General features: G+C 27.9%; 1 long non-coding RNA gene across 1 annotated transcript in view; it reads left to right on the forward strand.

Annotated features, from left to right (window-relative positions):
* LOC126746456 (uncharacterized) overlaps positions 1 to 12,021 on the forward strand; it is a 107,295-nt gene that overhangs the window by 43,998 nt on the left and 51,276 nt on the right. The gene's annotated exons all lie outside the window — the stretch shown is intronic.

A 12,021-nucleotide genomic window follows, 5' to 3' on the forward strand; every position in this document is an offset into this window, starting at 1 on the left:
TAATGGTTCCCTTCTAGAGAGTTATTTCGATAGTAATACAGTAGTATTAAGTTAGCAACTTGTAACGAAATTTAAATATGCAAAAATTATAGAGTAGAAATTACAGTGCCCATAAGAAAAACAAAAGTTGACTTTGGCCTAATTCAGTATAGTGAGCCAAGATAATTTTTTTCCTTTTTTTTAAGTCACGTTAATTTTTAACCCCACCCTGAAAGTTACGTTAGCCTGTTTTTTATATTAAATAAAATATAATAAAGAATTTTATAAAATGTCTTTTCCCTTGTATATATATCACTAGCTATTTGGAGTTTGAAAGAGTAAATCACATATTAATTATAGGCATTTGATTGTAGAATTTTTTACCTATTTCGCTTACCCTGATCCTCCAATATCCCCATGTACATCCTTTTAATTAGATACATAATATAAATACATTTCCCAGCTTCCTTCACTAAAAATTGGATGTAAAAATTAACACAGAAACGTCAAAACTTGACATATGAAGTGTCTCCATTGTATACAAAATGTCATTTGTCAAATATAAAAAATAAACAAGGAAGACTTCATTTAAAAGTTATTGAATTTTAAAACTTTAGAAAAGTTTAGCCTTTGTAGACTTTTTAGATTTGTTGTCTCTAGATTAAGAGAAAATATGATTATGAAAAAAGCTTCATTTAATAAGAAGTGATTGTCTATGTGATATTTGAAATAATTTCCAAGGCTCTAGAAACAGGTTCAACAAAGATATTCAATTTATTTTAGGAAAGGCTCCATAGTACTTCGATGTGAGCCAAAAATCTCTCATAACTTTGTTGGTACTACTCTTAGGATAATTATTAATATAATAAGAGTTCAAGTGCTAACAATTGTCTATCGAACAAAATAAATATCTTTAAAATCGAATTACCCGTTGAAAAGTTACACTCAATTGACTGAGGTCAGTGGAGCCTGGACTAATTAGCTGCCATCTCTGGATCTATAAGAGATACAGTCCAAAAATAAACTTTATTTATTAAAAAAACTGTATCTTCATTAACGTAATAACTTCCAATATTAAACACAAGACTCAATCCCATAAATGCATAAAGATAACCGAATAAAGAGCATGCAATACTCAGGAAATCAATACGTTATAGCAAACGGAGATCAAGTCGAAATGCATTGATAATATAACCCAATCCAAGCCCGATGTGTGCTCCTAAATTTGTATATTACGTTGATAATGGGTAAACAACCGCGCGTATAATACCTTCTCTATTTAGGGAGCAAATATTATTTTGATGGCGGTGTCTATAATAACGTGGATATTCTGTATGAAATAAAGAGCTTCTCTCTCTCTCTCTCGCGCTCTTTCACCCTTTTCTCCCCGATTGATGCCACTGTTTACGTTAACAAAGAGTCCTTAATTGATATTAGCACACAAAATATATGATTAACTGGAATTCGGGGTTTCACGTTTACCAACCGGGATGAATATTACCTGTTAATTATTTATCGGTTATAATACAAATAACGGATGGTCCTGTGGGGAAGGGTTATTAAATTATTTAAAAAGGTCTATTTTGGGGAATATGTTGGGTTTTTAAAATGTTGCATAACTTAATTGAATATCATGCACATGTTTTAATCATCCACAATTTGCACCAATTTATTTCATCTAAAGGCCGTTATATTCATTACAATCTAAATTTATGCATAACTTAATTGTACCCGACTGCCTGGAAGTATTAATTTATTTATCACATTTCACATGAGTGATTTCAAAGATCCGTTATAATAAAATATTTTTTTTAATTATTGTTACCCTTAACGTCTTAAAAATATCAAAATAATAAACACAATGGTGATTTTTGTTATGAGCCTAATATACGCATTTATCTGAAAAAAATTATTTAACCTTAGCTTGTGTGCATAACTTAATAAAACCTGATAAACTGATTCTATATTTTAATTTTAACAGTTTTTTTAATTCGATTTTTAAGGCTTAGAATCAATTTTAAATATTAAGAATAAACTTTTTGACATTTTTTCTACTAATCTCGTTCGAAAAAATTAGCTTTTCTAAAATACAAATCCAGTTTTAAAAAGAATTACGCATAACTAAATTGGATCTGATACACTTTTTTTTTTAAATAGACGAAAGCTCAAAGTCTTAAATATTTGTAGATAATTTGGTCATCCAAAAGGTCTAAACTGCATAAAAAATACATTTAATGCACAACTTAATTAAATACGATGTGCATATTTTAATTATTCATAATTTTTAGTACAAGGTTTAAGACTATTTACGCCTATATTCATCTCATTTCAAAATTAATATTATGCATAATTTAATGGGACACGATGTTCTCTTTTTTGTTTGTGTCTTTATTAACCTGGAAGTTTTAAGATATTAATCCTAATAGTGATCTTCTTTAACTTGACATATCTCATTATCTTGTCAGTGATTTTCTCTATCGAGTCGTGATTATCTTATTGAGAACTTGCATTACAAATCCTTTATATAGAAAAATATCTATATTATTTTTGTGCATAATTTAATTGTACCCGATATACATATTTTTATTTTGAACAATTTTTTTGTTAGGACTCTAAAGTCTTAAAAAAAAATTTCGGAAAATGTAGTTTTTCTAAAATACAAACTCAATTTAAAAAAAATCGTGAATTCCTGAATTGCCTTAAATGTTATCAAACAATGTATGCATCCAAAGGGTCTAAAGTACATGCAAAATACTGGAAATGCATAACCTAATAAAATATGATGCACACATTATTTTTACTATGAGGTTCAAGACCATTTGCGCCAATTTATGGCTCTCATATTAACTAGAATCAGAATTTATGCATAATTTAATGATACAAGATGTTCTATTGTATTGTTTGTTTCTTTATTTATTTTATACTTTATTATCCTAATAGTGATTTTTTTTTCATTATTTTTTATTATTATTATATATTATGCATACAAATAGTAAATTAAGCCTCGACCTTAATTTACTATTTGTACCCAATATATAACTTTTCATATTTCGATCTGAACATTTTTTTTATTAGGGTTCTAAAGCTTTATAATTATTTTAAAATACAAAAAAATAAATTTCGAAAAATTGAGTTTTTCTTAGTTACAAATCCAAATTGGCTGGATTTTAATGGAAAAGATGGTTTGACAAATTCTTTGTTATTTATTGTATTTAAATTATCAATATGGTTCATGGTTGGTGAAGATAATTTCTCGAAGTCTTTTGAATCTATTATTGAAAAGCTAAAATTAAGTGTAAGTAAACGAAGGAATACGTATAACGCAGGTATCTGTCAGATCATGTTTCTTTTATAATATTTACAAAAGTGTTCTTTTGAACTAATTTCTAAGATTTAAGCCAGTAATAATTTTGGAAATATCAAACATTTTGTGCAGTAGTATCTAAAAAAACTATCATCCATGCTTAAGTTGAGGACCCACTTTAAAGTCCGATATCTCAAAAACTACATAACGTATTCTCATTCAATAAAAAGCATAATATTCACAAAAGTGTTCTTTTGAACTAATTTCCAAGATTCAAGCCTGCCCTAGCAATAGTTTTGGAAATATCGAGTTGTTAGAGGTCCAATGTTATTATCATTTGAGGGAATGTATCATATCTAAAAAATTAATTTTATTTTCAGAGAATATTGACCTCGAAAGTTAAAGTGTACAAAAAAAGTTAATAATTTTATAAAACAGTAAAGTGGCATGCACTTCCCATCATAGTTTACAATTTGTATGCATAATTTAATTGTACTTGATATACGTCTTTGTATATTTCAATTTTAACAGTCTTAAAATTCATTTTAAATATTAACAAATAAACTTTTTTAACATTTGTTCTATATAGCGCTTTCGCAAAATTTAATTTTTCTTAAATACAAACTCAATTTAAAAAATACAGGGAATGCATAACTTAATACAATACGATGCACATATTTTAAATATCTGTTATTTTTAGTTGAAGGTTCAAGACTATGGGCGCCAGTTTATTTATCTAAAGACTCTTATAATCCTTATTTTGAAAATTTATTCATAACTTAATTGTACGCGGCGTTCTATTTTCTATTTGTTTATTGACCTGGAACTATTAAATTATTTATCTCACCAGTGATTTTATTTATTTTCTCTATTCCTCGTAATCATTTAAATGCATATTGCATTAAACATTCTTTATGTAGGCTTAATAAGTTTTAACCCTAATATACTATTTGTATGCATAATTTAATTATACCTGATTTACGTCCTTTTATATTTGGATTTAAACAGTTTTTTATCACGGTTCTAAGGCCATATAATGAATTTTAAATTCTGAAAAATTGAGTTTTTCTTTAAATTAAAAAAAAAATTAAGCATAACTTAATGGGATATGATGAACGTTTTTTTTTTTAATTAGCTTTAGAGTTTTAATTATTTGCACAGACCTGGTATATCTAAAATCTATAAAACGTACAGTTTATGCATAACTTAATTAAATACGATGCACATACTTCAATTTTCTGCAATTTTTTTTAAGGTCCAAGACTATGTGCGCTAGTTTATTTATCTAAAGACTCTTATAATCCTTATTTTGAAAATTTATTCATAACTTAATTGTACGCGTCGTTCTATTTTCTATTTTTTTATTGGCCTGGAACTATTAAATTATTTATCTCACCAGTGATTTTACTTAATTTCCCTGTTTCTCGTGATCATTTTAATGCATATTGCATTAAACATCCTTTATGTAGATTTAATAAGTTTTAACCCTAATTTACTATTTTTATGCATAATTTAATTATACCTGGTTTACGTTTTTTTATATTTTGACTTAAACAGTTTTTTTCATGGTTCTAAGGCCATATAATGAATTTCAAATATAAAAAATTAAATTTCGTAAAATTAAGTTTTTCTTTAATTTAAAAAAAATAAGCATAACTTAATGGAATATGATAAACGTTTTTTTTTAAATTAGCTTTAGAGTTTTAATTATTTGCACAGACCTGGTATATCTAAAATATATTTAAAATAAAATATATATATATAAAATAAATAAAATATATATGAAAAGAATGCATCCAAAATACTTATTATTAAAAAAGGAACGATTCATATACATTTTAACTAAGATTGATATGTTTTAAATTTGTTTCGGAATTAAAATTATAGAAAAACTAACTTATCTATTTCGGTCTATACTCATCTTATAAATTCAATAAATAATTAAAAATTTTTCAGCAGAATCTTTAATTTTAGTTAAAGAGGATGAAATCAAATTTGCTGGATTCCAAGATGGATAATTTTGAAAGCAATTATTCATATTATTTTTAATACAATGGAAGTTTATAGTACTTAAATTATCAATATGATTCGTGATTACTAAGGATGATTTCTTGCAGTCTTTTAAGTCTATTATTTATAACTTTGGATATAAAAAACTCAGGATAAATATATATAAATAATAAACTTTTACCAGTGTTGTTTTTTCAGGGTTACAACCCTTAAATATGAAAAAATAAATTCCAAAAAATTCAGTTTTTTTTAAATATAAATCCCATTTTAAAAAAATTATGCATAACTAAATAGGATATGATAAACGTTTCTTTCTAAAATTAGCTTTTGCTTAGAGTTTTAATTATTTGCACAGACTTTGTAAATTCCAAAGGTTCTAAAGTGTATAACAAGTACAGTTAATGCATAACTTAATAGAATACGATGCACACATTTTAATTATCTAGAATTTTTGGTGCATGACTATTTCATCTAAAGACTCTCATATTCAATAAATTTAGAATTTATTGAATATGAGAGTCTTTAGATTAGAGGTAGAGAGGTAAAAGTCTATAGATTTTTTATTATTCCTATCGGGCTAAAAAATCAAATTAATATAATAATCTCAATGGTGATTCTCCTTATCGATTTGTATGCATAATTTAATTCTACTTGATATACATCTTTTTATATCTCGTTTTTTAATTAGTATTTTTCAGTTTTTACATAGTTCTTAGTATAGATGTAATTATTAACAAAAAAAAACATTAATATTAACCCGTATGAAAGGTAAGTAACGAAGAGAAAAAGAAACAGAGAGAACCCAAATAAAATTAACCTACATCAACATCAAATAAATTTCCGGCACTCAAGACTAACGAACCGTGGAATAAAGCAAAGATTCTGTTTTGATGTGCTGCAAAACTTGTAATAAGAAAAGCAAGAGAGAAGGAGAGAGGATTTTTTTTTTGAAATTTAAAGAAATAAACTCGGAAAGCAGTGACGGGTTATTTATTACATAATTAATAATTTATAAATAAAAATTAATCCATAAAATAAGAAGGGAACATAATGCATAAGAATTTTTTTTTTAACGAAGCATAACTTAAGTGGTTACGACTAACGTTTTCATACAAAAATTGAGACGTAACAAAATGTAGCAACAGGTGTTTCACCACGCCTGTTCGGATTAATGTCCTGCCGTAACTACAATGGATAACGGCAGGATCCTAAACGATAGAGTGGGTTAAAAGGGCACTTCAACCGATTCAAGGGTTAGGGCCGCCGTTAAAAGGGGATACAATGTGGAGTTTTCATCGAGTAGAGAAAGAAATATCTATTTTGAGTGACTCGTAGCGGGTTTATTATTATAAAGGAAGCTGCCTGTAATAAATCAAATTTAAATATGAATCGAATAAAAATATACCAAGAGGAGAGTTAAGGAGAAAAGTTTCTTTTTGTGGCCCAAGTGGAAGAAAAACAAATTTCGCTTATATTGTACGGGATATTCAGGGAAATTTAGCTTCAGATATTGTGCTCGTAAAACTTTCCCTTGGTCCCTCCGCCCCTCGACCCCCTCCACCTCGTCGAATAAAAAAGCTCTTACGGGCATAAGCCCAAAGCAAAAGTTATTTTGCTTTTGCCCGTGCACAACGGGCGTAATTTAAAATTCATTTTAAAATTTTCTTTTCGAAAGTTTGTTACTTTAGAAAACGGGGGGACGACGACGTTGCAACAATTTCTTTGCAAATTTAACGTTGTATACTCCACTGTGTATACCATACATTCGTTTTACGGGATGTCTATATACTTTGATACACGACGTACTTTACATACAAATACAATTTTTGATGTACTACTTTATTTGAAGACCCTGGAAATTCCATTACTTTCCATTTACGTATAAATTGGACAGAAAATTTATAATATTTTAAATTACGAGACGTGTACTTGGCATGGAAACTGGGTCACGTGGAAATATTAGGAGAAATGACGGTACGAAAATCGTTTTCCGGGGAGATTTCTTAAAACAACGTTTTCAACTGGCTGAATTTCGTGAAATTAAGGTTAAAGGTTATGCTCATTCTTTTTTGCGACATTTTTCTTGCAATTTAATAATAATAATTACGGTCTTTTTGCAAAAAAACCCTTCATTTTATTTTGGCAACGTCTAGCATAGCTATTCTACGTAATTACTGCTAAACAAATCAAATATAGTATTATAATATAATGAGTAAATAATACACAAGACTTTTGGGATTTTTTTTAAACTAACATACTAAAATATGAATATTTAAAGTTAAATTAAATTCATATAAAAACAATTTTAAATATAAGAAGATAAACAGTTAACGCAATTTTAAAGATACCTTTATCAGGTTAGAATTTGAGAAAAAAAAAGACGACAGCGATGTGATAATGCAGTTAGTCCCTTTGCAAAATAATAATTTTTTTTTAACTAAGTTAGTGAAAAATAAGGCCCATTTCAGGTCAGAATTGAAAAGTTTGATACCTGATGAATATAAGGTTTTGAAAATAAAGATTTTTCTAAACTAATTTTTTTTTTATGGCTATGCAATGAAAAGTGATGTAAATATAATCGATTATAAGGACTCAAGACATTACAGTAAAAGAGGAATTAATATCTTTTTTTCCAGGCACTCCAGTGAGACAAAATCTTGATTTTTTGTGCATACATTTTTTTTTGAAATATCACTAGAGTGTCTAGAAATCAAGAATTACAAAATTTTAACCTCTAAAACTCTCCATATTCGTTAGTCAATAAGAGGAAAATTATTTTATTTCTTCCAGGCACTCCTGTCAGAAAATTATCAATATCTTGATTTTTAGTGTAAGGATTTTTCCTTAATTTTTTTAGCAGTTACTTGAGGAGTTGAAATATCCTAAAAATCAATAGTTACAATATTTTAGCAACTAGAAATCAAGATGTTCAATTGCCAATAAGAGACATAATTATTTTATTTATTCCTGGCACTCCAGTAAGAAACATTTGTATATCCTAATTTTTAATCTATGGATTTTGGTCATTTTCTTCAAAAATTACAAATTTGACTTTATCCCTTTGAACTAAAATTAAAGATTCCGATAGAAAAATATTTAAATATTTATATTTTTTTGATAAAATTAATTATATCAAAACATGCTACTTTGGAAAAGCGTTAATATTTTATAAAAAGAGCGTGTACATTAGCATTAATTTAATATCAGGTCTAATAACATCTTACGCTGGTTTTTAGCAACATGTAATTAACGGGTCTCACTTTTTTTAATTTTGACTTTGTTGAAAACCTTCGCATAGATTCAAATTAGACCATACTGGAATACTTATGTTTACTCTGGAAAACGATAAAAAAAAATGCACAACCACTTTCACTGTCAAAGAAAAATTTAAAAGGCTCAAACCTTGGATTTTTTCGGGATTAATTAACTCTATCAAACATCGAGATGGTTTAAAACAACAATAATTGTTAAAAAATTTTACCATCGAGAGAGAGGAAAAGTATAAAAAATACAGAAACTTTTTACATAAATTAATTCAAAAAACTAAATTTCAGTATTATAAAACTGAAATACAGGATGCACAAAAAAATTATAAAAAGGTGTGGAAAATTATTAGCGAAACAACAAATAAAAATAATGAAAAAGGGGTGATAACAATTAAAGATGAAACCGGCAATATTGTAAAAAATAAACAACAAACCTCTAATCTTTTTAATAACTTCTTTTCAAAAATTGGAGAAACAATGGCAAATAACATTATTTCAAAAAATCAACGCAATAACGACATTTATTCTCTTTTTAAGACCAGTAAATAAAAAAGAACTTATAATGCACATTAACTCCTTAAAAACCGATTCATCTCCTGGCGAGGATGGTATAACTGTTAGATTAATTAAAACAATTCATGTATATATTTTAGATCCTTTAGCACATATAATTAACTTAACCTTTAAGACATCTAAGATCCCTGTAGAGTGGAAAAATGCTATAGCAATTCCAATTTTTAAAAACGGCGATCCATATCAAATGACAAACTACAGGCCCATATCCCTACTAAGTATGGGAAAAATGTGTCAAGACTTGCCTAATTTCATTTTTTGAATCACAAAATATAATTTTTAAAGCACAATTTGGTTTTAGATCCAATAAAAGCACCGATGATGCAATATTTTTTTGGTTTAAAAAAATTATGTCAGATATGCAAGAAAATAAGAAATGTCTTACAGTATATATGGACTTTGTAAAGGCTTTCGATACAGTCTACCACACCTTGCTGTTAAATAAATTAGAAAATGTTGGAGTAAGGGGTCAAGCTCTGGCGCTTTTTAGATTCTACTTAGAAAATCGAGTGCAAAGAGTGCGATGTAATGTATCCTAAGTAGTGACATGGGATAGTCCTGGGTCCAATTTTATTCTTGATCTATATTAATGATTTGGGAAAATTACTACAAGATAGTTCGGTTATTTGTTACGCCGATGATACTGCAGTCACATTCACAGACAACAGCTGGGATGGTGTATTCTCGAAAGCAGAGCAAGGCCTTTATGTAATTCAAAACTGGATAAATGAAAACAAAATCACCCTAAAAATAGCAAAGACCACTCTTTGACAACTAGTGATCAACCTAAAAAAAGTAATATTAAAATTCACAACCCAACTGGTAATTTATTAAATAATAACTGTCCTTGTCCTTGCATACAAAAAATTAGTAAAATTAAATACCAAGAATGAACATGCTTTTGAAACGTCCAAAAAACTTAAAGAAAAAGCAAAAGCAATCAATATCCTACAATCAACCTTTATTCGGAACTAAATGTACTAAATTTAAGAGGATTGTTTGTGAGTGCATGTCTTTGTTACTACAGAAAGGTTAAAGATATTTTTAGGGAACTAGACCATCAGTATTATACTCGTTCTAAAACAAACAAGGATTTGCAATCGCACTTTTTCAGCAAATCACACTTGCAAAGAAATATGCTGTTTCTACTTCCCAAATTTCTTAAGCGTCTGCCCACAGGCCTAAGGTCTAAAGTCGAAGTAAATAAGCATAGAAAATTATTTATTACACTATAAAAATAATATTAAAAGAACGGAAAGACTCTTCTTCCAATGCTTCTCTTGTTTCTGCTGCTTCATTCCGGGTTGTTTTGTCTCCTCTCTTGCGCTTCTCTTTATAGGAATTATTTCTTTTGTATATAGATGGAATTAACTATTTAGGGCATATTAGCATGTATTATATAGATTATTTTAATGTTATGATATGGTTTCATTTTAATTATTTATACTTAATAGCAGAAAACTGCCACACAGGTCGAGGGATGGGAGATTTCGATACAGGCCAAGCTAACGAAATGTTCCATTCCGTGATAGACGCTACAATAATATTAAGGTAATTTTGTTAATGGGATATTGTACTAATATAGACTATTGTATTGCTGTCTATTTGCTATTGAATGATTTATATTTTGTAAATTTGAATTAATTTATTGAATTGAATATATAAATAAATTTGCCAATAATTTTAATGCCGAACCAAATTTTGAAAATAACAATCTTTGTTAATACATTCAAATTCTTTCCTTTTTCACCATAGATATTTTGGATACACTTAAATATTAAAAGAAAATAACATAAATAATTATGTAAATCGTATTTTATTAAGTTATGCATAAACTGTAATGTTTATATACTTTAGACTCTTTGGATGTACAAATTTTCTGCAAATAGTTAAAACTCTGGACTAAGGCTCATTTAAAAAAAAAACGTTTATCATATCCAATTTAGTTATGCATGATTTTTTTTTATTGTTTTGTATTTAAGAAAAACTCAATTTTTCGAAAGAGGAGTATAGAAAAACGATCAAAAAATGTATTTCTTAATATTTCAAAAAAAATGTGAAATTCTTTATACCGGGTGTTTTAAAAGTCATGGTCCAAACTGAAAGGGGGTATAGGGGAGCCTATTTGGAATCAAAATAACCCCCTATGTTGTTATCCGATTTTTTATGGTTTAGAAGTTATAGCTGTTTTTCACTTTTTTGCTATAATTTACTTCTGGCTTAAAAAATTATTTTTTTTTAATGTCTGGGGATTTATTTTTTAAATATATTTTTTTAGTATTTTATTTAAAAAATGTCAAGTCTTTTTAATAAAAGTATATCATAAAAAAAATTTGTATTATCGCTGCAGAAAATCATGTTTAATTTTTTTGCGGTTTCTTTAAAAACAAATTTTACCGTTTTAATGAGGCACCGCAGTACAGAAAGGCGCTGCAAGAATTTAAACCAATGTTTTAAAAATTCTTACAACTTATAGCCTTTCAATAGAAACGTTTAACTTAAAGGTCTCTATCTGTTTAATATAAGTTAAGTAAATTTTTAGAAAAATGGAACGTAAAAGAAATAAAAGCTAAAATAAAACTTCGTATATTTCATTGGCATTTATTTAAAAAAAGATGTTCAAAATGGCTGCCGCCGGCTCTTATTCACAAACGACATCGTCTTATAAAATTTCTTTTTAAGTTTCTAAATGCTCGAGCATTGTTTCGTAAACTTGTTGCTGCATCTCGCAGTTTTTGACGAAGCTGATTTTCAGTATTATTTTCCGTTTGGTATACAAGTTCTTTAAAGTATGCCCATAAAAACTAGTCAAGAGGGTTAAGGTCAGGTGAGCGCGGTGGCCACGATACCACTCCTCCTCTGCCTATCCAACGATCTGGGTAAGCACCA

The sequence above is a fragment of the Anthonomus grandis genome, chromosome 17 (assembly GCF_022605725.1).
Source record: "Anthonomus grandis grandis chromosome 17, icAntGran1.3, whole genome shotgun sequence".
In the NCBI taxonomy this organism is placed as follows: Eukaryota; Metazoa; Arthropoda; class Insecta; order Coleoptera; family Curculionidae; genus Anthonomus; species Anthonomus grandis.